The following is a 26009-nucleotide window of genomic DNA, read 5'->3' on the forward strand; positions in this document are numbered from 1 at the left end:
TGTTGATAATGAGGGAGTATGGAAAATTTATGCCAAATATATGTTATGGACCTGGTAATAAAATGATGATATTATCTCATGATCTATAACAAATGTTCCATCATGGTGTGGTGTGTTGATAGGTGTTTGGGAATTCTGCACATGTACTTGATTGTTTATAACTTCTGTCATAAAAATATATTTTAAAAAATAATACTAGGGTGGGGTGGGGGGAAAATCACCATATGTAAGGTAAGGATTATAATTAGTAGTCAGATTTTAACAATATTCTTTCATACTTTCTAACAAATGTCTCATGACAGTGCAAGGTGTTGGTGGAGGGCTGATGTGTGGGACTTCTGTATGACATTATACATGTTTGCTTTGTATGTTTACAAGTTCACAACTTTTACCATATACTTATTGTGTATGTATGTTCATATATAAATGATATAAAAATAAAATGATGGGCTTGGGAAAAATACTTTGGTTAGTAGTAATATTTTGAGGATACTCTTTAATCATTAGTTAAAAATGTTTAACAACAGTGTAAGGGCAAGGTATGAGAATGCTGTATGATGTTATGTATGTTTGTTTCATAAGTTCACAACTATTACCATACACTTATTGTTTATGTATGCTCAGGTATGAGTAATATACTTCAATAAATTTTTTATTTTTTATTTTTATTTATTTATTTTTTTTAAACTTTTAGAAGGTAACCTCTTTTTATAAGAGCACAGTGTTAGGAAAATGTACAAGAAACTGAAATTTAGGATTCATTTTTGGGGGCCAGAAGAATTTTTGAAAAATTTTTTTTTTAATTTAAATTATTTATTTATTTTTAAAAATTACATTCAAAAAATATGAGGTCCCATTCAACCCCACCGCCCCCACCCCCCACTCCCCCCACAGCAACACTCTCTCCCCTCATCGTGACACATCCATTGCACCTGGTAAGTACATCTCTGAGTATCACTGCACCCCTAGTCAATGGTCCACATCATAGCCCACACTCTCCCACGTTCCATCCAGTGGGCCCTGGGGGGCTCTACAATGTCCCATAATTGTCCGTGAAGCACCACCCAGGACATCTCCTTCTCCCGAAAACGCCTCCACATCTCATCTCTTCCTCCCATTCCCCAAACTCAGCAGCCACTATGGCTACCCTTCCCACACCCATTCCACATTTTCTCTGTGGACATTGGATTGGTTGTGTCCATTGCACATCTATGTCAAGTGGGGGCTTAGATTCCACATGGATACTGGATGCACTCCTCCTGCTTTCATTTGTAGACACTCTAGGCTTCATGGTGTGGTGGTTGACCTTCTTCAACTCGATGTTAGCTGAGTAGGGTAAGTCCAATAAATCAAAGTGTAGGAGCTGAAGTCTGTTGAGGCTCTGGGCCTGGGTGTCATATTATCAGTCCAGAGATTCAAATCCCCTAAATATATCTAAAACCCCAGCACCAACTACAATTCCATTAAAGTAGCATGCAAGTCTTGTGAAAAGAGATCCCCTCTGAGACCAATTCCGTCACGCAGAAACACCACCTCCAGAGAAGGGCCATCTACCATGGCAGTGAACCCCATCGGCCATGATCATAGAACCCGTGGGTCTCTTTATTCTTCAAAAGAACCAATACCTGGGATTGTATCTATTTTATCTGTCTCTCAGACTCTGCTCATTTGTGCATAAGGGCATTCCTTCTGACAGCCTCCAGACTCTTTTTTAGAGACTCATAGCCTTATATTCTCATTTCTCCTTTCCATTTCCCCCTTACATTAGGTCAAACAGCATTTTGAAGTCATGTTATTATATGTAGACAGGGATATTCTGCTGATCCGTGTTGAACCTTTAAATTCAAGGTCCTTTTCTAGTTGCATCTTCAGCTGATATGTGGTAGTGATCCCTTGGTGCCAGGGAGGCTCATCCCCGGGTGTCATGTCCCACGCTGGGGGGACTGCACTGCATTTACATGCTGAGTTTGGCTGTGAGAGTGGCCACATTTGAGTAACATGAAGGCTGTCAGGAGGAAACTCCCAGGCACAGTGCTACTCTAGGCCTTATTCTTATTGGAGGTGTATAGGCTCAAAAGCATAGCCATAAGTATCAGGAACCCACTGTTGGGCCCTCCTTCCTTCCTGGTTTTTGCCGTTGCACCTGGGGAACTGCTGCTGTTCCCCCAGGGTCCACGACAGTGACCCCTCGGCCAGGGGCCCAGTACCCCCCCCCCAGCTATTGTTTTTAATTGTTTCCACTATGAGTATATCTAGACATTACTATATACCCTGGACATATGTCCTGTATAACTCCCTGTCAACCATATATATCCTGTCAATAACATCCTATATCAGTATTCCTCCGCTGCCATTGTTGAACCACTCTGTGATCCAAAACTTCCTGTAAAGTCAATCCCAGCATGTCAGCTTCACAAGAGTCTTAGATCACCGAAATTCATATATACAATATAGAGTATTTCCCCAGAATCACCATAAAACCTTTTCCCTTCCACAGCGATAATCTCTTAACTTGTTCATATCATATTTCCTGAAACTGATGTACAGATTCCGAGACAATAGCTTTCAAACAAGGTGACATCTGTGCTTACTATGTGGTCCATACTTTAGGTTGTACAGTTTTCTAAATTTTTTAGTTATCCTATGTTTTGCCTTATGGTTTACATTATTAGTCTGTCATCCCCTATATGTTTTTGGAGTAATATTACATGTTTTATATTCATCTTCGTGTATTCTCACAAAACTCCTCTCTTGCCCCCATATTTACCTTGTTTCCATCCATTCCACATCCATTTTCCCCTCCCTTTGGGGCCCACAACGCCAGCCAATCTCCCTTTCCCGAGAAGCCATGTCCAGAGATACTTGCAGCAGTATTCAGGGCCTGACTTTCTCAACTGCCCTAATGCCCTGGGAGCCATCCTTTCTCACTAGAGATACAGTTCTCTCTATTTGATGGCATCAGTCCTCCCCAGGATGTGGGTCCACCCCAACTCTCACTTCTTGGGTCTCTTCCCAATGGTACAACCCACCTTGGCAAAATGAGCCTTCAGCTATTCGCCCAGAGTCCATCCCGCAACAGCCCATACCCCCTGAGCATCCTAAACAGGTAACCCTCCTACTTATATTTTGATACAATTTTCTCAACATTTTGTTCTCAATTAACACCTGACACTCTCCCATGTTCGTATGTTGCCCCTCCCTCCCCCCGATTTTTGGACAATATTACCCCTCTGCCCATCCCCAGCCCCCCTCAAACCCACAAAGCCCCACCAAAAGGTAACCCCTTGCCCCCATTTTGTCCCTTCTTTGTGCTCATACTTACCACCAGCTCATCACAGATTCCACGCCTCCAGACATTAACTCACATCCTTCCTCCACCCCCCGATTTCCTGTAAGCCTCTTTTCTGGTGTCTAGCTCTCTGAGGCAGTTTGCTTATTTCATATCATTGAGGTCATGTAGTATTTGTCCTTCAATGCCTGGGTTGCTTCACTCAACATAAGATTCTCAAGGTTCATCCATGTTATCACATGTGATTGTAGTGTATTTGTTCTGACAGCCGAGTAGTATTCCATTGTGTGTATATGCCACATTTTATTGATCCACTCGTCTGTTGATGGACATTTGGATTGATTCCAACTTTTGGCGATAGTAAACAATGCTGCTATGAACATTGGTATACATATATCTGTTTGTGTCCTTGTTTTCAGTTCTGATGGGTATATACCCAGCAGTGGTATTGCTGGGTCATATGGCAAATCTATGGTTAGTTTTTTGAGAAACCTCCAAACTGTCCTCCAGAATGGTTGGATCCTTCTGCATTCCCACCAGCAGTGGATGAGTGTTCCCCTTTCTTCACATCCTCTCCAGCATTTGTATTCTTCTGTTTTTTTCATAGCTGCCAATCTTATGGGAGTGAGATGGTATCTCATTGTAGTTTTGATTTGCATTTCCCTGATAGCTAGAGATTTGGAGCATTTTTTCATGTGCTTTTTAGCCATTTGTATTTCTTCTTTGGAGAATTGTCTGTTTAAATCTTTTTCCCATTTTTTTAAATGGGTTGTTTATCTTTTTGTTTTCAAGATTTATGAGTTCTTTATATATGCAAGTTATAAGCCTCTTATCAGATATATGGTTGCCAAATATTTTCTCCCATTGTGTGGGTTCCCTTTTTACTTTCTTGATAAACTCCTTTGAGGTGCAGAAGGCTTTAATTTTGAGGAAGTCCCATTTATCTATTTGTTCTTTTGCCACTCGTGCTTTTGGTGTGAAATTCATGAAACCATTTCCTATTACGAGGTCTTGTACATGTTTCCCTACACTGCTTTCCAAGATCTTTATGGTCTTGGCTCTTATATTTAGGTCTTTGATCCATCTTGAGTTGATCTTTGTATAAGGTGTGAGATGGTAATCCTCTTTCATTCTTCTACATAGGGCTATCCAGTTCTCCAGGCACCATTTGTTGAACAGGCCATTCTCTCCCAGTTGAGAGGGTTTGGTGGCTTTATCGAATATTATATGGCTATATACATGAGGTTCTATATCAGAGCTTTCAATTCGATTCCATTGGTCTGTGTGTCTCTCCTTATGCCAATACCATGCTGTTTTCACTATTGTAGCTTTGTAGTATGTTTTGAAGTCAGGAAGTATGATTCCTCCTATTTCGTTTTTCTTTTTCAATATGTCTTTGGCTATTTGGGGCCTCTTTCCTTTCCAAATAAATTTCATAGTTAGTTTTTCTAGTTCCTTAAAGAAGGCTGTGTTGATTTTTATTGGGATTGCATTGAATGTGTAGATCAGTTTTGGTAGGATAGACATCTTAATAATATTCAGTCTTCCTATCTATGAACAAGGAATATTCTTCCACTTATTTAGGTCTTCTTTGATTTCCTTGAACAGTCTTGTATAGTTCTTGGTGTATAAGTTTTTTACCTCTTTAGTTAAATTTATTCCTAGGTATTTGATTTTTTTAATTTACTATTGTGAATGGTATTTGTTTCTTGATTTCCTCCTGATCTTGCTCATTATTGGTGTACAGAAATGCTACTGATTTTTGCGCATTGATCTTATAACCTGTGACTTTGCTGAACTCATTTATGAGTTCTAGAAGCTTTGTTGTAGATCTCTCAGGGTTTTCTATGTATAGGATCATGTCATCTGCAAATAATGAAATTTTGACTTCTTCCCTTCCAATTTGAATGCCTTTTATATCTGGTTCTTGCCTCAGTGCTCTTGCAAGTACTTCTAAGACAATGTTAAATAGGAGCAGAGACAATGGGCATCCTTGTTTTGTTCCTGAGTTTAGAGGAAAGGATTTCAGGATTTCTCCATTGTAAACAATGTTAGCTGTAGGTTTTTCATATATACTCTTTATCATGTTCAAAAAGTTTCCTTGTATTCCGATCTTTTGGAGGGTTTTTATCAAGAAGGGGTGCTGTATTTTGTCAAATGCCTTTTCTGCATCTATAGATATAATCATGTGATTTTTTTCCTTCAATCTGTTTATATGGTGTATCACATTAATTGATTTTCTTATGTTGAACCATCCTTGCATACCTGGAATAAATCCCACTTGGTCATGGTGTATAATTCGTTTAATGTGTTGTTGAATACGATTAGCAAGTATTTTGTTAAGTATTTTTGCGTCTAGGTTCATTAGAGAAATTGGTCTGTAATTTTCCTTTCTTGTGGTGTCTTTGTTTGGCTTTGGTACTAGGATAATGGCCTCATAGAAGGAGTTCGGCAATGTTCCTTCTGTTTCAATTTTTTGGAATAGTTTCAACAGGATTGGTGTTAGTTCTTTCCGGAATGTTTTGTAGAATTCACCTGTGAAGCCGTCTGGCCCTGGGCTCTTCTTAGTTGGGAGATTTTTAATGACTGATTCTATCTCTTTGCTTATGATTGGTTTGTTAAGATCCTCAATTTCTTCTTTCATCAGTATGGGCTGATTATGTGTTTCTAGGAATTTGTCCATTTCCTCTAAATTGTCATTTTTGTTGGAATATAGTTTTTCAAAGTATCCTTTTATGATAGTCTTTATTTCTGTGGGATCAGTGGTGATATCACCTTTCTCATTTCTTATTTTGTGTATTTGCATATTTTCTCTTTTTTTCTTTGTTAGTCTTGCTAAAGGTTTGTCAATTTTGTTGATCATCTCAAAAAACCAGCTCTTGTTCTTGTTTATTTTTTCAAGTGCTTTCTTATTTTCTATTTCATTTAGTTCTGCTCTTATCTTTGTTATTTCTTTCCTTCTTCTTTCTGTTGGGTTACTTTGTTGTTCTTTTTCTAATTCCTTCAAAAGTGCAGTTAGTTCTTCAATTTTTGCTCTTTCTTCTTTTTTGATATGTGAATTTATGGCTATAAATTTCCCTCTCAGTACTGCTTTTGCTGCATCCCATAAATTTTGGTATGTTGTGTTATCATTATCATTTGATTCAAGGTAGTCATTGATTTCTTTTGAGATTTCCTCTTTGACCCACTGTTTTTCTAAGAGTGTGCTGTTTAATTTCCAAATTGTGGTGTGAAGTCTGGGCCTCCATTCCTTGCAAATTTCCAGCTTCACTCCACTGTGATCAGAGATATTGTTTTGTATGATTTCGATCTTTCTGAATTCATTAAGCCTTTCTTTGTGGCCTAGCATATGGTCTATCTTGGAGAATGTTCCATGCGCGCTTGAAAAAAATGTATATCCTGCTGTGTTGGGGTGTAATGATCTATATATGTCTATTAGATCCAGCTCTTCTAGTATATTGTTCAAATGTTTTGTTTCTTTAGTGATTCTCTTTTGAGATGTTCTGTCCAGAATTGATAGTGGTGTATTAAAATCCCCCACTATAATTGTAGATGCATCTATTTTTTCACTTAGTTTTTTCAGTGTTTGTCTCACTTATTTAGAGGCACCCTTGTTAGGAGCATAAATATTTATGATCGTTCGATCTTCTTGACCGATTGTCCCTTTCACTAAAATGTAGTATCCTTCTTTGTCTCTCACAATTGTTTTGCATTTAAAGTCTATTTTGTCTGATATTAATATAGCTACTCCTGCCTTTTTTTGGTTGTTGTTTGCTTGTATGATTGTTTTCCAGCCATTCACTTTCAACCTCCATGAGTCTCTGAATCTAAGATGTGTCTCTTGTAGACAGCATATAGATGGGTCATATTTCCTTATCCAGTGTCCCAGTCTGAATCTTTTGATAGGTGAGTTTAGTCCATTCACATTCAGTGTTATTACGTTCAGAGAATTATTTGTGGTAGCCATATTTTGGTTGGATTTGTGTTTGTTATATTTTGTTTGTAATATTTTATTTTCCCCTTCTATATTTGTCTTTTTTGTTGCTCTTACACTCTCCTCCATCTCTGACTGTCCTGTTTTTTTTCCTTTCTTCCTGCAGAGCTCCCTTAAGAATTTCTTGAAGGGGAGGTTTCTTGTTGATATACTCTTTCAGTTTTTGTTTATATGTGAATATTTTGAACTCTCCATCATTTTTGAATGCTAGTTTAGCTGGATAGAGTATTCTTGGTTGGAAATTTTTTTCCTTTAGTACCTTGACTATATCATACCACTGCCTTCTTGCCTCCATCGTTTCAGATGAGAAATCAGCACTTAATCTTATGGAGCTTCCCTTGTATGTGATGGTTTTCTTTTCTCTTGCTGCTTTTAGAATTTTCTCTTTGTCTTGAGCATTGGATAATTTGACAAGTATATGTCTTGGGGTGGGCCTGTTGGGGTTTATGACCAGTGGAGTGCGCTGTGTATCTTGTATATGTACATCTGTCTCTTTCAGTAGATTTGGGAAGTTTTCATTCATTATTTCCTGCAACACTCCTTCTGTCCCCTTTCCCTTCTCTTCTCCTTCTGGAATGCCTATAATACATATGTTTGAGCGTTTTGCATTATCATTCAGGTCCCTAAGTCCTATCTGGATTTTTTTCTATCTTTTTATTGACCACTTCTACTATCTGTTTGATTTCCAATGTACTGTCTTCCACATCACTAATTCTCTGCTCTGCCTCTTCTAGTCTGCTGATATTTGCCGCAAGTGTATTTTTGATTTCTTGAATTGTGGTGTTCATTTCCATCATATCTGTTATTTTTTTGCGCATGTCTGCTATTTCCCCTCCAAGTGTTGTCTTCATGTTGTTAACCTCTTTCATTACTTCACCAATTTGTCAGTGATAAATGTTCTGAGATCTTTCATTGCTTGTGCGAAGATCTGCTCCCCTTCCTGATTTTTAGTTTGTTGATTGGATTCAGCCATGTTTTCCTGATTACTGGTTTGGTTTGTATATTTTTGTTGCTGTCTTGTCATCATGTCTTCTAGACAGGTTTAATCAGTTCCTTAGCTTCTTTGTCTAGTCTTGGAGATTAATTAGCTGTTGTTTTTGTGTAAGTGATATATCTTCTCTTTGTCCCTTTGTTCTTCCAATTCCGATTTCTTATTGCTGGTTAAGTTCACTTCCCTCCAAATCGATGTCCAGACACCTCTGGACCAGCAAAATTCTGAAACAGCCCGGTCCCGAAGAGTCTCCAACACCGCCCAGCCGATTCCCCGCAGGAGCTAATGACCGGGAAGTTCACTCAGCTGCCATCTTGCTCTCTCTTCTAAATTTTTTAAAAAGTAGTGTGAAAAGACAGCCAATTCAATGGGAAAAAAAAAAAACATTTGGCAATCACATATCCAATAACATCCATGATATATAAAAAGATACTAGAAATTAACAATAAAAAACAAACTACCCGATTAAAAAATGAACAAAAGACTTGAAAAGACAATTGTCCAAAGAAGAAATACAAATGGTGAAGAAACACATGAAAAAATATTCAACATCACTAGCGGTTAGGGGAATGCAAATCAAAACTACAATGAGATATCGTTTCACACCTATTAGACTGGCCACTATTAAAAGTCAGAAAACAGTTAGTGTAGGAGAGGATGTGGAGAGTTAGGAATGCTTATTCACTGTTGGTGGGAACATAGAATGGTATAGTTACTGTGGAGGACTGTTCTGCAGTTCCCAAGGAAGTTGAATATAGACTTGCCATGTGATTTGTGCAATGGTATTGCTAAGTATATACCCAGAAGAACTGAGAGCAGTGACACGAACAGACTCTGCATACCAATGTACATAGTGGTGTTATTCATGATTGCCAAAAGTTGGAAACAACCCAGATATCCATCAACTGATGAATAGATAAACTGTGGTATATATACACAATGGAATATTATGCAGGGGTAAGAATAAATTATGTCAGGAAGCATATGAAAACATGGATGAACCTGGAGGACATTATGTTGAGTGAAGTAAGCCAGACATAAAGAGAAAAATACTGTATGACTGTACTATTATAAACCAAATATATTGCATAAACTCATGGAATTAATCATTAGAATATAGGTTACTAGAAAATAGAATTAAGGTAGAGAATGGAAAGCTAAAGGTTAATCTGTGCAGATATGGCAAAATGGTTTTAAATCTTTGGAAATGACTAGAAATGGTGAAAGCACATCATAGTGTTGTAACTAACAGAGCTTTTCATGAGCATGAGAGTGGTTGGAAGGGTAAGTCTAAGGTCAGGTATATTACTAGAAGAAAAGCTAAAAAATGTAACATGAGACTGTATAACATAGTGCATCTTCATGTAAAATATGAGTATGTGTGATATTGCATATATAAGACTATTTTTACAAAATATAAATACAAATATACTAGAGAGATAAAAACAGAATAGCAGTTGTATAGTATAGGATAAACAAATTGAGGGGTGATGAGTTTTTTGTTTGTTGGTTTGTTTTGTTTTTATTATCATTATTATTAGAAAAATGAAAATGCTCTAAAAATGACTGAAGCAATGAATATACAACTAAGTGATTATACCAAATACCACTGATTATACATTTTGGATGGATTTATGCTTTATTAATATGTAGTGATAAAATTAATTTTTTAAAAACTTTAAATCCTATCTCACAACATAATTAAAAATGAATTCAAAACAAATCATAGTCCTAAATGTAAAATGCAGAATTCTAGAACTTTTAGGGAAAAATAGGTGAAAATTATCGTGACTTTGGGTTAGGCAAAGCTTTCTCACATAGAACACCAAAAATATGATCCCTGAAAAAAAAGTTAACTTCAACAAAGTTAAGAACTTCTGTTCTTTAGAAGACACTGTTAAGCAAATGAAATAACAATTATTTGCAAATCACATGTGAAATAATGGGCTTCTATCTAGAACATTTAAGGAACTATCAAAACTCAATATAAGAAAATAGACAACCTAATAAAAATAGGCAAAGATTTGAATAAACACTTTTCTGAAGATGATGTACAGATATATAGATTACAATATAGCACACAAAAAGATAGGTAACATCATTAGTTCTTAGGGAAATACAAATTTAAACACAATGAGATATAACTACACACTTATTAGAATGTCTAAAATTAGAAAGCTGACTTTAGCAAGGGCTGACAATGTTGTGGAGAAACTAGAACTCTCATGCCTTGTTAGTGAGAATGTAAAATTGTCCAAACACTTCTAGCATTTTCTTAAAAAGTTAAATGTATACATACTATATGACCCATTTATTCCATTTTTAGGTGTTTACCTAAGAAGAATTAAAGTGTAAGTCCATATGAAAAAAGCCTTATTTACAGAAGTTAAAAACTGCTATAGCCCAAATATTTATTAACAGGTATAAACAGGATAAACAATGGTGGCATATCCTTATAAGAGAATACTACTTTCTAATAAAAAGGAATAAACTATTGATAGAAACAACAATGTGGATAAATCTCACAATGATTAAACTGTATGAAAGAAGCCAGAAAAAAAGCACATTTTGTATGATTCTACTATAAAAATTCTAGAAAATGGAAACTATAATACAGAAAACAGATCATTTGTTGCCTGGAGAGAGGGGTGAAGGTTAGGTGAAAAGGGGGCAGGATAGTGAGATTAACCTGGCAATATACTGGGCTTCACTTTTCAGGAAGTTTTGGATCACAGAGAGGTCCAACAATGGCAGCAGAGGAATACTGGTGTGGGATGTTATTGAGAGGGGACACATGGTTGGCAGGGAGTTCTACAGGGCATATATCCAGGGTACATAAAAATGTTTGGATATTTTCATAGTGGATACAATTAAAAACAACAACTGAGGGAGTGGTGAGTTCCTAGCCAGGGGAGCTCTATCACAGTCCCTAAAAGAACAACAAAAATCCCCCAAGTGCAACGGCAATGACCAAAAAAGAATGAAGGTCCAACAATTGAGCCCTTGACACTAATGACTATGCTTGTGAGCCTGTACTTGAAATAAGAACAAGGCCTAGAGCTGCAGGGTGCCTAAGAGTTGCCTCCTGAGAACCTCCATGTTGCTCAAATGTGACCAGTCTCGAAGCCAAACTCAGCATGTAAATGCATTGCCTTGCCCCCAGCATGGTACATGACTCCCGGGGATGAGCCTCCCTGGTGCCGAGGGATTACTACCAAGTACTAGCTGATGATGTAACTAGAAAATGACCTTTAATAAAAGGGTCAACTTGGACCAGCAGAATATCTCAGTCTACATATAATACCAGGAGTTAAAAATGCTTTTTGACCTGAATCAAGGGTAAATGAAAAGGACAAATGAGTTTATATGGCTATGAGTCTCCAAAAACAGCCAGGAGGTTATCAGAGGGGTTGCCCTTATGCACACCTCAGCAAAGTCCCAGAGACAGATAAAGTAGATACAACCCTGGGTATTGGTTCTTCTGAGGGCTACAGAGACCCACAGGTTCTATGGTCATGGCAGAAGGAGTTCAGTGCCATGTCAGTTGGCCCTTCTTTAGAGTTTGTATTTCAGTGTGATGAAGCTGGACTCAGATGTGATCTTTTTTCACAAGCCTCTCCTGTTACTTTTACCAGAACTGTAGTTGGTGCTGGGGTTTAATATATACCCAGGGGATCTGAATCTCTGGACTGACCATATGATAGTCAGGCCCTGAGCCTCAACAGACTTCAGCTCCTATACTCTGGTTTGTTGGACTTACCCCACTCAGTTAACATGGAGTTGAAGAAGGTCAACCACCACACCATGGAGCCAAGAGTGCCTACAACTGAAAGCAGGAGGATTACATCCAGCATCCATGTGGAATCTAAGCTCCCTCTTGATATAGATGTGGAGTGGACACAACCATTCCAAGGTCCACAGGATGGAGGAATAGAATATGGATGAGAGTGGACTTACTGATATTCTATTCATGAACTATTGTGATTAGTAATCGAAGAAAATGTGGCATTGGTGTGGAGAAAGTGGCCATGGTGGCTGCTGGGTGTGGGGAATGGGAGAAAGAGATGAGATGTGGAGGCGTTTTCAGGACTCGGAGTTGTCCTGGTGATGCTGCAGGGACAGTTACTGGACATTGTATGTCCTCCCATGGCCCACTGGATGGAATGTGGGAGAGTGTGGGCTATGATGTGGACCATTGACCATGAGGTACAGTGGTGCTTTGAGATGTATTCACCAAATCCAATGAATGTCTCATGATGATGGAGGAGATTGTTGCAATGGGGGAAGGAGTGGGGTAAAGGGGTGGTGGGTATATGGGGACCCCATATTTTTTTAATGTAATATTGAAAAAATAAAGACAAAAATAAAATAAAATAAAATAAAATAAAAGGATTATAAGAGACTTCAAAGTGAGTTGGGAGGCCATTGCAGTGGAAGCACTTGTGCACATCTCAACAGATCTCATTGACAGCCAAAGTAGATAATACCCCAAATAGCAAAGTTCCTTAGGGATGTGGAGACACTCAGGGCAGATAGCTCAGGATTTTGGCCCCTTGCCAGTGGGCCCTAATCTTGTAGTTACATTCTCCAGTGTAACACAGACTCAGCTGTGGTTTCCCTACACATGACTCTTCTGCCCTTCTATTTGAATCCATAATTAGAACTGGAGTTGGTAGGTGTACAAGAGACTTAAATCTTTGGGCGGTTCATGTGTCAGCTGAGCCCTGAATCTCAACAGATTTGCAACACCTACTCTCCAGTTCAATGGACTCACCCAGGACAACTAACAGGGAGGAGATAATGGACAAACAACATACAGGAACCAAGGAGTGCCTACAACTGCAAGCAAGAGAGCCCCATCCATTGGATGTATGGTATTGAAACTCCTCTCAATTAATGGTGGAGTGGGCTTCACCATCTCAGAGTCCTCAGGATTGGGAAATGAACTATGGACTAAAATAAACTTACTAGTATTCTACTATAAACTTATTGAGATTCTAGCAATGGAAGAAATACCAGTGTTGTGGAGGCAGTGACCAATGGATGTTCTGGGGTTAGGGAGAGGGAAAAACAGGTGTAATAGGGGGGCATTTTCAGGACTTGGGAATCATCCTGAAGGACATTACAATGACAAATACAGGCCATTATATATCTGGCAATAATCTACAAAGTTGAATGGGGGAGAGTGTAAATTATAATGTAAACTACAATCCATGCTTAGTGGTAATGCTCCAAAATGTGTTTATCAGTTGCAATGAGTGTAACACACTGATGAAAGATGTTGCTAGTGTGGGAAAATGTAGGAGGTATGGGGAGTGGGGCATATGGGAATCCCCTATATATTCTCTGTAATATTTATGTAATCGAAGAATCTTTAAAAAAAAAAAGATTATAAGAAAACTCTTGGGTTGATGGATATGTTCCTTTATCTTGATTGTAATGATGCCTTCACATATGTATATATATGTATGTCAAAACAACAAATTTTCCATTTTAATTATTTTGGTTATATGTCAGTTACAGTTATTTTTTACTCTTAAAAAATGAAGTGGGCTTTGGGGGAAGGAAAAGAAGGGGATTCCTCCATTCTCTGAGATTCTTAGAAGTCTTTGTGTCAGATTTTGGAGCCCCTTCTGACCCAGCCACATTGTGAGGGCTGTGTGTGTGTGTGGGTGAGGGTGTGGGAGAGAGAGAGATGTGAAGGAGTTAATAGGGAACAGTTGCAGTAAGCCTCAGGCAGCTCTTATTTTTGTGAACCTGCAAGATCCAGAGAGAAGAGTAGCCTTCCTTGCCCCATGAGGGGCCATTCATTGTGGATTTGCAGTTGTGAGGCCTAGATAGTCTTTCCCTTTAGGGGACTGTGACATCCCACAGAAGCTATAGCTGCTTTTCTCACACTGCCCAGGCTGTTTGGATTTTGATGGCAGTGATGTGTAATAATGGTGGGAAATACTAAGTTATCTAGAGGTCAGCAGTCTACAAGAACTCTTTGCAAAAGTTTCTGTGATTTCTAGGCATAAGACCACAGGTGAATGAGGGAGATGACTGATCTGTAGGCTTTATGAGCATTCTTTGGGTTGCCTAGTATTAACCTGGAAAGAAAAACCTCAGGACCAGAAAACTGACTGTGGAGGTTTGGAGTATGTACAACAGAAAAATGTGTTCCTAAATTTCATTTATATGGATGTGAACCCTTTGTAAGTAAGATCTTCTGATGAGTTTACTTGCCTTAAGGTGTGGCTCAACTCAATTAAGATAGGTCTTAATCCTATTATTTAAGGCCCTAAAGGGAAGGCCAGAGAGGGAGAAAACCACAAGGAGCAGCTGTATATTGGAAGTAAATGAAACAGAGAAGTAAGAAGAGGCCACCATGCGCAATGCCATGTGACAGAAAAGCCAGGAACCCAAGATCACCAACAGTGAGCCATAGTCTTCAAGCACCACCTTGATGACATCTTGAGGTTCAGCTTCTAGACTCAAAACTGTGAGCCAGGAGGCAGATGTGGCTGAGGTGATTGGGCTCCCATTTACCATATGGGAGGCCTGGGATTTGATACTCCGGACTTCCTAGTGAAGGCAAGCTGGCCCTTGTTGCCACGGAGAATTGATAGCCTGTGCCACTGATGCGGTGAGCTGATGGCAGACAGTGAGCTCAAACAACAAGGGGTGGGGGGAGAATAAATAAATGAAATAAAAAAACAAAAACAAAAAAAACTGTGAGCCAATAAATTCCCAATTGTTTAAGCCAACCCATTGCATTATATTTGCTTTAGTAGCCAGGAAACAAACACCAACTTTATATAGGGATGGTAACCTGGATCCATTTGGATATTAAAAGCAATATGACTGGGTAGACACACAAAGATCTCTCTGGTAACATATAGATATACATATACTTATATATTCTAACAGAAGTATATCTCTGAATGATGGTGGGAAGTACATTTTCTGAAGACAAATATGGAAGCAGGATCTGAGTTTTGTTATTTTTAAGGATAAGTAAATGGACTAAAAATTGATTTTAAACTTTGTCCAACATCACACATACAATGTGACTGACTAGCCTTAAGTTAGCCCCCAATTTTCCAGTTCTTAAGTGCCTACCCTATCATTACACTGGGGATATTTGTGTGTGTGTGTGTGTGTGTGCTTTCTTTTGTTTTGCTTGATGGAAATTAACTTGAAACTGCAAAGAGTAGAACAAGCATGGTTAAGGAATATTTGAAGTCTAAAGAAAATTAAATGTAGGAGAGCACCTGGGTTCTTTAAATTAACATAGTTCTTTAGAGCCAGAAAAATTACATATCAGGGTCCTGAAAGTTCTTGCAGATGTAAATGCAGAATTGCAGTCTTGGGTAAGTCTGGATGACCAACAATTATTCAAAATGGGGAAATAAAAAAATAAGATTATGGGAAGTGAAAAAACTAACAGACTCCCAAGAACTCTTATGCTGTACAATCTTCCAGTTAAACTGACAGGTTTCATTAGCTGGCTATTTTCACTTCTCAAATTAATACAATAATCCAACTATACTAGGCTAAGAGAGTGTTGTAGAACCAGACAAAGAAAGATCCTAGTATGCCGTTTTAAGAACATGAGAGAGAATTGGAGAGGTGAGCTGAAACTAGCCTGAAAATAAAACATTGGCTGTAAATAATTAAATAAGTGTTTTCACATATGGAGAGAGGCTATGGGTATGTTCTCCTTATTCTTCCTAAGACTGAATCTTAGGAATAGGTTTAAATTCGCGTTGAAATTGATGGGAAGATGCAGAGGATGAGTATTGCTAACCATTAAAATATGTGAATATGTAAACGTATCCTCTAAATATATTTGAAAAGATAAAATTTCATTTACTTAGGATTCCAGTGAAGTTCTACATTTTCCAGGAAGATATTTTCCTGACTTTCATAGACCAAATTTATTTAATCTTTTTCTAAATTTCTATTGCCCTTAGAAACAATAGTTCACAGGTTAGCCCATAATTAAATTCTGATTGTGTCAACTATGTGCAAAAACCAGGTTAGTTACTGCAGGATATATAGATATGAAAGCTAATTGGGTTGTCATTTTCTTGAGGTTATTTGTGGAAGACTTCATTGTCTTGAAAGATTAGAGTTTAGGAGACAGAGAAGAAATTCCAGTTAGAATTTAAGATTTCCAACTAAGGAGACAGGAGGTAAATTGGACTAGACTATAGAGTTCAAGGTGGGAAGAGGTAGGAAATGAAGTTGCAACTGTAGATGGGGGCCAGATTGTGTGATGTGCTGAGAAGTGTCCAGTGGTTTTCAAGCCTGGTCAAATAATGGAATAATTAGCATTAAGATCTGAAGGTGATTCTGATGCAACCATTGCATGATCTAACTCTGGGATCATTGCATGGATAAGAGGAAGTCACTACAATTTTAAGAAGGAATAAAAGGAGTTTTACAATGAGAATCTTTTATGTACCAATTACAGCATTATATGTTTAATCTTTACAACAGGATTAACTGAGAAGACAAATATTTCATTTTTTAAAGATGAAACTGTACAGTTTAAGTAATTAGTTGTCTTAACTCCCCACACTTAGCAAACAGGAGAGCCAAGATTTCAACCAAGTATTTCTGATTCTAAAAACCCTTGCTCTCTCCACTACCACATACTAATATGAAGTTAGTTTTTAAAATCACTCTATAGCCAATGGAAAGATGGATCACAGTGGTGAGAGACAGGAGTCAGATAAAATGGACAGGAAGCTCCTTGTGATAGTCTGGTTCAAGAATGATGAAGACTTGCATCAACAGTGGGCAGCTACTTAAATTCATTGCTCTCAAGTCCTATGGACTCTCATAGCTATGTGAGTTGCCTGCAGACCCTTTCCAAATTCAAGAATTTGGTAATCCAAGTTCTTTTGGTTATTTGAGCAATTGATTTTAAAATTGGAAAGTTTAAAAGTGAATATTTGAGACCTCATGATCTGTAAGATATTATTTGAGGAAAAGGGAATAAAGGAACAATCCGTGGGGGCTCTTATGCTAACCTCCAAAAACCACCATTATGGTTCTACTCTGAGCTGTGCAACAGGTTTAAATCATTAAACTCAATTCAGCTAAAGGATATATCAGAGGCAATGAATTAGAAAGCCAAAGTAGAATGTGTCACTAGTTAAACTGTTTATGTTTATTTGTTTGAAATATGAAAACCATTCATTTCCCATGAGTGGCAAGATTTGCCTGTAGGTAACAGCAGGCAGTGGGTGTTTCAGCAGCAGTTAAATTCTGTTTAAAAAATTAACTGGAAAAGGGAAAGATGGACTTCATTAAAAACCAGAGAGGAGAATGAAAGTACAGATTTAATGGAATGTGGAAGAGTACGAAAGGAAGAAAAAGTGCTCTGTTTTCAACTGTAAAAGAATATGAACTGACTTGGAAATAGGACAGACTTTCACTGATATGAAAAAAAGACTGTACATTTAGAAAATGGATATGCTTATTTAATGTTTAGGTATCTCTTTTGATAGATTCATTTTATAGAATTGATGTTGCTTTATTTCCCCAAGTTCAGGAGACTGTTATTGTAATATTGATTTTTAGTATTCTGATAATTTATTATACTGAGTTATTTTAAAGTAACTAAATACTGAAACTTGTGTTGATGTAATATCATTTAGAATTTGAAAAATCTGAAATTTCATTTATTTGTGTCTTGATATGTACCTGGAGATGATCATTTTCAAATTAAAATATACTCAAAGTTTTCTGACTACATCTCTCCCTTGTTTAAAACCTACCAAGGGGTAGTCTTATTCTTATAACTTCTATTTCCTAGGTTGCTAATGAGGCTGAGCTCTTTCTCTCATGTCTGTTAGTCATGGTTGCTTCATGTGTGTTTGCCAAGAATCACTTTGGGCTTCCATCTCCTATATTGGTGTGACAGGCAGAATTTAAGATGGCCCCCTAGAATCCCAACTCCTGGTGTATACACCTTGTACAGTCTCCTCCCTTTGAGTGTGGGTGAGAACTGTGACTACGGTGGGATAGACACTCCTTTGATTAGGTTACACGACATGACAAAGCGATGAGATAGTTCCTCTGGTGATTGCCTCATGTTATATATATTGCTGTCAAATTAGTTTGGAGAGAATGACCTACCTGCTGGATTTGAAGACACAAGCTACCACTTAGTGAGAAGACCACATGAATACAACCTGAGGGTAGTCTTTAGAAGCTGTAACCCCCAGCTGACAGCCAGCAAGGAAATAGAAACTTCTATCCTACAACCTCAAGAAGCCAAATTCTACCAACAGTCCTCATGAGCTCAGAAGACCACCCTGAGCTTCAGATGAGAACAGCCCCAGCCAACAACCTCATTTTGGTTTGAGGGACCCTGGGCAGAGAATCCAGTTATGCTATGCCTGGACTCCTGACCTATAGTACTGTGAAAAAATAAATGGGTGTTGTTTTAAAACATCGAGTTTCTGATAATTTGTTGTGCAACAATAGAAAACAAATACAATTTGTGTCCTCTTAAAATGCGAAGAGTGCTGTGGTGATGGAATATTACAGAACACGGGAGAATGCTGTGGTTGGTGGATTAAGAGAAGGCCTGGGAATAAAAGAGGAAGGAGATTCCCAGACCCAATTCCAAGCTCTTCAGCTAGAGTTCAACTACCTTTCTTCACTCATAGCTGGGTTCCCTCCTCTTTATTCCCTTAATTTTCCTTCAGGGGAAATCTATCTGAGCTTGACTATTTCTTACTTCAAATAAGGCTTTAGATTACATATATGTTACATAAAAAATATAGGGGATTCCTATATACCCCACTTCCTCCCCCTCACACACTTTGCCCCATTAACATCATCTTTCATTAGTATGGTACATTGGTTACTCATGAACACTTAATGAAGCATTTCTACTCACTAAGGCCTATAGTTTACATTATAGTTTATACTTTGCACCATACAATTTTATAGGTTTTGACAAAATGTATAATGGCCTCTGTCTGTCATTGCAATGTCATACAGGACAATTTCAAGGTCCCCAAAATGTCCCCATGTTTTACTTATTCTTCCCTCTCCCTTGCTTAGAACCTCTCATGACCACTGCCTTTATATCAATTATTCTTGGAGTGGTGTTAGATTCTGGTTCTCACCCAGGTCACTTCTGCCACATCTAAGGGCTTTACTTTTTTTAAAAATGTGACATTATTATGCATTTGAAATTAGTCTACTTGGTTAAATAATCTTATCTGTTGAACATTCTGTTTTTTCCACACACACCCAGATATGATTTGCATATCATATTACATGAAATAAATAACAATCTAGCATTGTCTTTTTGGTTTCAATATTGTAGTCTCTAGTGGCATCTACTAAGCCATCTTCTTACCACTAGAGAACAGAAAGGCCTATTGTCTTTTCTTTCAGTTCATTTATTCAATAAACAATTCTTTAGTACTTACTATACCACTCTAGACGCAATAGAGGGATGTAAAAGTGAGTAAGAAAATAGAGTCTGACAAAGACGGCCTAGTAGGAAGATAACTGCATTGACCCTATTCAATGATCTTTCCTTTGCCAGATTTAGTAGAATATCTTCCCAGGCCAGTAGCTCTAAACTATATTTTAGAGTAAGCACAGGGTTCTAAATTTAAATCTTTCACTAAATAGAAGCTTGAGCTCTGGCATATGACCTGATTTCTCTTTGTTACAGTTTCTCCTATAAAATGAGGATGGTGGACAGTCTCAAAGCATTTGTCTTAAACTTGTTAGTGTTGGACCAAACTGACAGAGATAACCTAGGAGACAGGGCATAGAACTAAGGCAGAGCTCTGACAGAGCTTCATGAAGAGTAGAACTGCAGTGATAATGTTGTTTCATTAATATTTGATGAAATATAAATTAAAATCATTTTATGCCTATTGGATTCTGAAAAAGAAAAAAGTCGATTACATCCAAAGTTGGAGATATGTTGGGAACAAGCAAGCAAGCTTAACTATAATGGACAGAAGGGCAATTTTACAGTATGTATCAAAATTTTAACTGTGTATACCCTTTGACTCATCAATTCCACTTCTAGAAATTCATTTTATAGTAATACTCTAACAAGTACTCAGGTATAATTTACAAGAATATTTACGTAGTATTGGTTGTAATAGCTCCCAAACTAGAAGCAACCTGAATGTCTATTAATAAGAGGTTGGCTAAAAAAGTATAGTACACTAATGTAGAAGAATATTATACTGTTATTTGAAAGATTAAAGTAGATCTATCTATCTATATATAGACATGGAAAGGTGTCTATGAAATATCATTTACTGAAAAAAGCAAGTTGCAGAACCTACAATTCTATTTCTCTAAAATCTATATATGTATATAATATAAATTATAGGGTGTTAGTATATACAAAATCTCTATATAATTATATACAATTTTGTAGATGTTTCTTTGTAGAAGAATCTAGAAGAATACACACTAAGTTGCTAATAGTATTCACTTTCCAGGAGTAGAATACAGGTAAGAGTATAGACTTCCTCTTTTTGTCATACAGAAGATCAAGAAAGAGTTCAGAACCTGGACACTAACAAGAAAGGCCAAAGTTAAGGACAGCTCTCTGGAGCATGGTCAATCAGCATGTGTCAGACCTAAAAAAAATGAGGAGAAGCTGGCCCTGAGGTTATTTTTCCCTTAACTCAAGTTTTCTGCAAGGGGCCTTGATTAACAAATATTCAGATGTTCCCTAGTGAGCCCCTCCACCAAGATTAACTGTATTTTAGGCTGTGTGGATGGGAACATAGAGACCAGAGTAAGGAACGGAGTCCTTGGCCATTGTGGGCACCATCTGTAAAACCTCTGTGAGGAAGGTGGTTTATATTTAAAAAGCATGAAATGTATTCAGAGAAATGTGACTGGATAGGGAAAGTGTTGCGTTTTAAAATGCTAAAAGGGTGGAAGAAATAAGTTCACATTGGACTTTTATTAAGGTTCAGAGCAGACAGCTAAAGATAAGGTGTTTCCCTGGGAGTTTTGATGCTTAATTAATCGCAGAAGTAGGGATAGTTATTATCTCCTATTACTTTAGGTGCACTTGTAAGTGCTCAAAAAATGGTAACCATAGTAATCTTTGAACAATTAACATGTGTCAGCACTATGGAAACACTTCTTTATTGTTTTATTTATCCTCACAAAACCTGAGCTTGACGTCATATTGGCCACTTTAAAGGTGAGGAAATTTAGGCTTAAATAATTTGCTCAAAACTAGAAAAGGGCAGAGTTGAGACTCAGTCCAGGCTCTTAAGTTACTATGCTGTAATGATTGTTTGTTTGTTCCTTTCACCTTTCATTTTAGAAAGTAGTTTCCCAAATCATTTTAACCACAGAGCATTATCAGTGAGTGGTAAGGAACAGAAGATGCAATAAAGACTACTTATTTATTTTTAGAAGATGCTAATCTGGGTGGAGCTGTTTAATGAAAATATAATCAAGCATAATCTCTATTCAAAGGTGGCAATAAAGACATTTTCTTTCATCAGTGTTTATCAGTATCTTTTTCAGTATAGGTGGACTCTGATTCCATTTTAATAAAATGTGTTTATAAATCTCTAAAAATCTGTTTTACACATGTGCTCAGTTTTCTTTTAAGTAAAGGACATTGTTGTAACGGCAAAATTTTATATACTCTGCTTCTTCTTGAGAGGGAGAGGAATGGGGAAGCTGTTTCAAATATATTTCTACACCTTGGTGGAAGGTTGTTTTTAAAGTGTGCCAAATATATAGTTATGACAAAACAACACTTCCAGAAAGGGAATTTTTATTTCCCTTAAAAAAATAAAGGTTCTGAGAAAAGAAAAGGTTCAACTCTAACTATAAATCTTTTCCCATGGGAATTTAATCAATTTAAAGGCCCCTTTTAGAAAGAAAAACCCCATTTCATTGGTGGTAACAGTGGGAGCCACTAAACTTCTTGAACTCCTGTCTCTCAACTCTATCCATAAGCAGGGAAAAGAAGAACATGATGATGAGAATTAAGAGCTACAAAGGGTAAAAAAATTATTTTGTCTTTCTTGGGAAGGTTGTAGAGGAACCACAGTTAGATTTGGAAATCATGGTATTCTTATCTTCTCTAAGCTAGGAACTTTTGAATTTTACAAAAGCTATCAAGGGAAATGGGATTGAATCATGCCCCCTACAAAAGACATAGTCAAGTCTTATTCAGCATTCTTATTGGTGTGAATTCATTTGTAAATAGGACTTTGAAGATGTTTTTATTAGTAAAGGTGTGGACTAATTTGGAGAATTGCATCTTCAAAGATCCTATTTAGATGAGGCTAAATTGAATTAGCATGGGCCTTAATCTATATGGACCTGGCAGAGGAAATTTTAACAGTCAGTTAAAGTAAGCCAGGTGAAGAGAATGAAGTTAGAGAGAAAGAGAGCTCACCATGAGAGGAGGATTGCTGGGAAGCAGCAGCAGAACACAACAAATTTCGGAGAAAGTATGACCTTGACAACACCTTGATTTTGAACTTTTAGCTCGCAAAATCTTGAGACAATAAATCCCTGTTATTTAACCCAACCTGTTGTGTGGTTTTTGTCATAGCAGCCTTGGTAAACTAAGACACCTAGAATTTAGGTAAAGATATTTGAAAAATGGCTTTCTGGCAGAGCATAGCCTCTCTTTGGCTCCCATCTATAGGCTATTCTTGTAGTTCTGCCACCAGAGGATCTGTGAAGAGTTGAGGGGTTGGTCTAGAAATTGTCATGATACCCAGCTCTATGATTGGACCAAAATATTTTACAAGTTCATCTATAAATAAGGACCTAATGGAGACTCTACCATGGCAAAGAGACAACTGAGTTCTGAAGGGACACAATTTGACTGTTTCAAATACTCCAACTCAATTCTTGTCTTAAGCATCTATTTTATGCTACTAGTTGAGACTTCAAAGACAGATAAGCCATAGACCTTTGCCTTAGGAGCACAAAGCCAAGTAAGAGAAATATTTCCATAAATGTTTCAATAAAATAAGTGCTAAGATAGGGTTTGTATAAATATCAGTGGTATTTAGATAAGGGAAAAATAAAATCTTGGGGTCCAGTTGGAATAAAGTAGTAGACAAAAGCACCAAGAGGTAGTTGTCAAGAATTGTGAACAGTCTGGGGTTTTACCCTACTTTCAAGCTAACACTTAGTCCACTATAGTTTCAAGAATGCAGGAAGAAAACACAAGACTCCTGGGCCAGAGAAAAATAGTTTCATTGTTCATGGCACTGGAAGCAGCATGAGCTTCATATTGGCATTACTTCCACCTATAACCGGATTTCCTCTAAGTTCTTGGCTGTGTTACATAAAAGAATTTAAAACATGCTGGTTTTGTTAGGCCAGTAGTTTATTAAGGAAATGAGAGAAGAGAATAGAAATGGGAGAAAATAATAGATCACAGGTTCCCAGGTATACTTGTGGACCAGTCCAGGCAGAGAGAGGAAAAGAGTCAGTTTAACTTCTGTGCATGCTTTTTAAACCATTAATTATTCCTCCCACTTGCTAATGTTTGGGGAAGGGGTCCCAGTTTTTGCTGTTTTGATTGATTACCCCACCTGTCAATTCCCCCAGGGGACCAATGATAAGGCCCCTTGAGAAAATCCAGGATTTGTCCTTGATCCCGGATGATGAAGGAAAATTCTTGCAGGTTCTTTCAGCTGGTTTCTGGCAGCGTCTTTCTCTCAGAGGATTTCCAGATGGAATTCCATGGCCATGTATTTCATGACCGTGGTTTTCTGCTAGGTTCCAGATTCATCTTTTAATTTCCTAAACTAGCCTGCCTCACCCCTTTTTGCCCAGATACCTGGGGGTGATGCAGAGGGACCAAGGACATGTTGTGCATGAAGTGGGTTTGTGTCACAGCTGAGGAACCCCACATTTAGGAAAACAAATCTCTTGTAATGGGCTGCAAACAAACCTGCTCAATCCGTGCTCCAGTGGGAGATACTATCTTCGTTATTACACTGGATAGCAAACAAGTTTGCCCTTGGCTCCAGGAGGAGAAACTATCTGTCTCTATTTTCCAAGCATCTGTGCTATACAAATGTACTTGAAAAGATAGTCTGGATCAAAAGCCACCAGTGCCTCTACTTACAAGATATGCAGAAATGTGAGAGATCCATGGAGATCTGTCTTCCAACAATATCCACTTGTTTCCAAAGAATACAGGCACTCAGATTAATCCGACAGAGATTGAGATAAAATCTCTTCAATTAATCTCACACAGCATTTAAGACTATTATCAGCAGGACGCAGGCAGTTGGAAAAGGGGAGCTTTTAGTATCAACTTCGACCTCCCCCCTCCTCTCCCCAGTGACTCAGACAAATTTAGCAAAATAAATCACATACACTATCAGAATCTAAATTCAAATTCAGGTGGTATCGGTCACAAGTTTCCGTATGGACATTTAACTTTGCCTGAGGCAAGTAGGATGTATTGTAATTGCACAGACTCCACCCTAGTTAGCAAATTGAGGCTGACTTGAATGCCTTCCAGGGCCAAACTGGTGTTTCAAATGAACATTTGATGTAGACAAATGAAGTTCTCTTATGACCACACCCAAGACACTAGTCACTATATTTTTAGGAGGGTGTCCAGTTAATGCCTGACTTCCACACAAGAAGTACAATCCCTGGGTTGCACGTGTCCCTGGAAAGGAAGTGTTTACAACTGCTGTGGCTGCAAATAGGACCTGCCTCAGTTGGGGGCCCAAGTTGACAGTTCAATGCCTCCAGTGTGGTTTTCTGAATGGGTGGTGGGCCTTAGGAATCTCCGTTCAGTTTGATTGTGACTAGTCTTTGTATGGGAGGGACTGTCTAAAGCAATCAGGCCAATTTGTCTTGAAATGAAGTCCAACCTGTGTCATCAGGGAAGGTGGTGTTCATCTAACCCATGGAATGGCCAAGAACCGCTACAGGAATAAGGGTAGGGAAGGCCTCTGGAGGTGTTGCCAGGCATTCTGTGTGGGAGGCAAAAGACCTGAGGCCATCCCCTACATTTTCTGGTAGAATTCCCAGAAAGATTAAAAACAGTGATCACATTGTTATCAGAATTGTCTGGCAGGAGATGGAAGTTCCAGCAGTCACCTAATTTTCAGTCACTTGAAGAGTTCAGAGAGAAACACCAGGACATTTTTCTTTATAAGGGAGAATCCAGAGGTGGGTTCAGAAAGACAAAGATCACTAAGGCCCATCTCTTCCCCACACCTCCCAGAGTCTTAGCCAGGTTTGCTGCTCTTCCCCTACTTCCACAAAACCAGTGTGCACCAGTCCAGGAGCTATAACTTCACCCTACTTGTACACAGAATTATCATCCAGAAGGGTCAAATACAAGAAGGACAAGGATATTTTTATAAAACTTACAAGAGGGAAGCAGATGTGGTTCAATCGATTGGGCTCTCGTCTACCATATGGGAGGCTGTGGGTTTCCTTCAGGGCCTCCTGGTGAAGGCCCATGCCCAAGGAGAGCTGGCGCAGCAAGATGATGCAACAAAGGGAGACAAGCAAACACAGAAGAATGCACAGCATATGGACACAGAGAGCAGAGAGAGAGCAAGCGGCAAGGGGTGGGGATAAATAAATATGATAAATCTTTAAAAACAAAACAAAACGAAAACTTAGCCAGAATTAAGTATGAGTCCACTAAGTCCCTGTGGTATGGAGAATAATCGCCTCCTAAAGACATCTGAGTCCTAATCTCCAGAATATGCTAC

General features: G+C 38.1%; 1 long non-coding RNA gene across 1 annotated transcript in view; it reads right to left on the reverse strand.

Annotated features, from left to right (window-relative positions):
* The window catches only part of LOC131279443 (uncharacterized), a 46327-nt gene extending 20586 nt beyond the window's left edge, over positions 1-25741 (reverse strand). Inside the window, exon 1 of the long non-coding RNA XR_009186791.1 lies at positions 25660-25741. This is a non-coding gene — a long non-coding RNA (uncharacterized lncRNA). The remainder of the gene's footprint in view (positions 1-25659) is intronic.
* Between the last annotated feature and the right edge of the window lie 268 nt (positions 25742-26009).

The sequence above is a fragment of the Dasypus novemcinctus genome, chromosome 8 (genome assembly GCF_030445035.2).
Source record: "Dasypus novemcinctus isolate mDasNov1 chromosome 8, mDasNov1.1.hap2, whole genome shotgun sequence".
Classification (NCBI taxonomy): domain Eukaryota; kingdom Metazoa; phylum Chordata; class Mammalia; order Cingulata; family Dasypodidae; genus Dasypus; species Dasypus novemcinctus.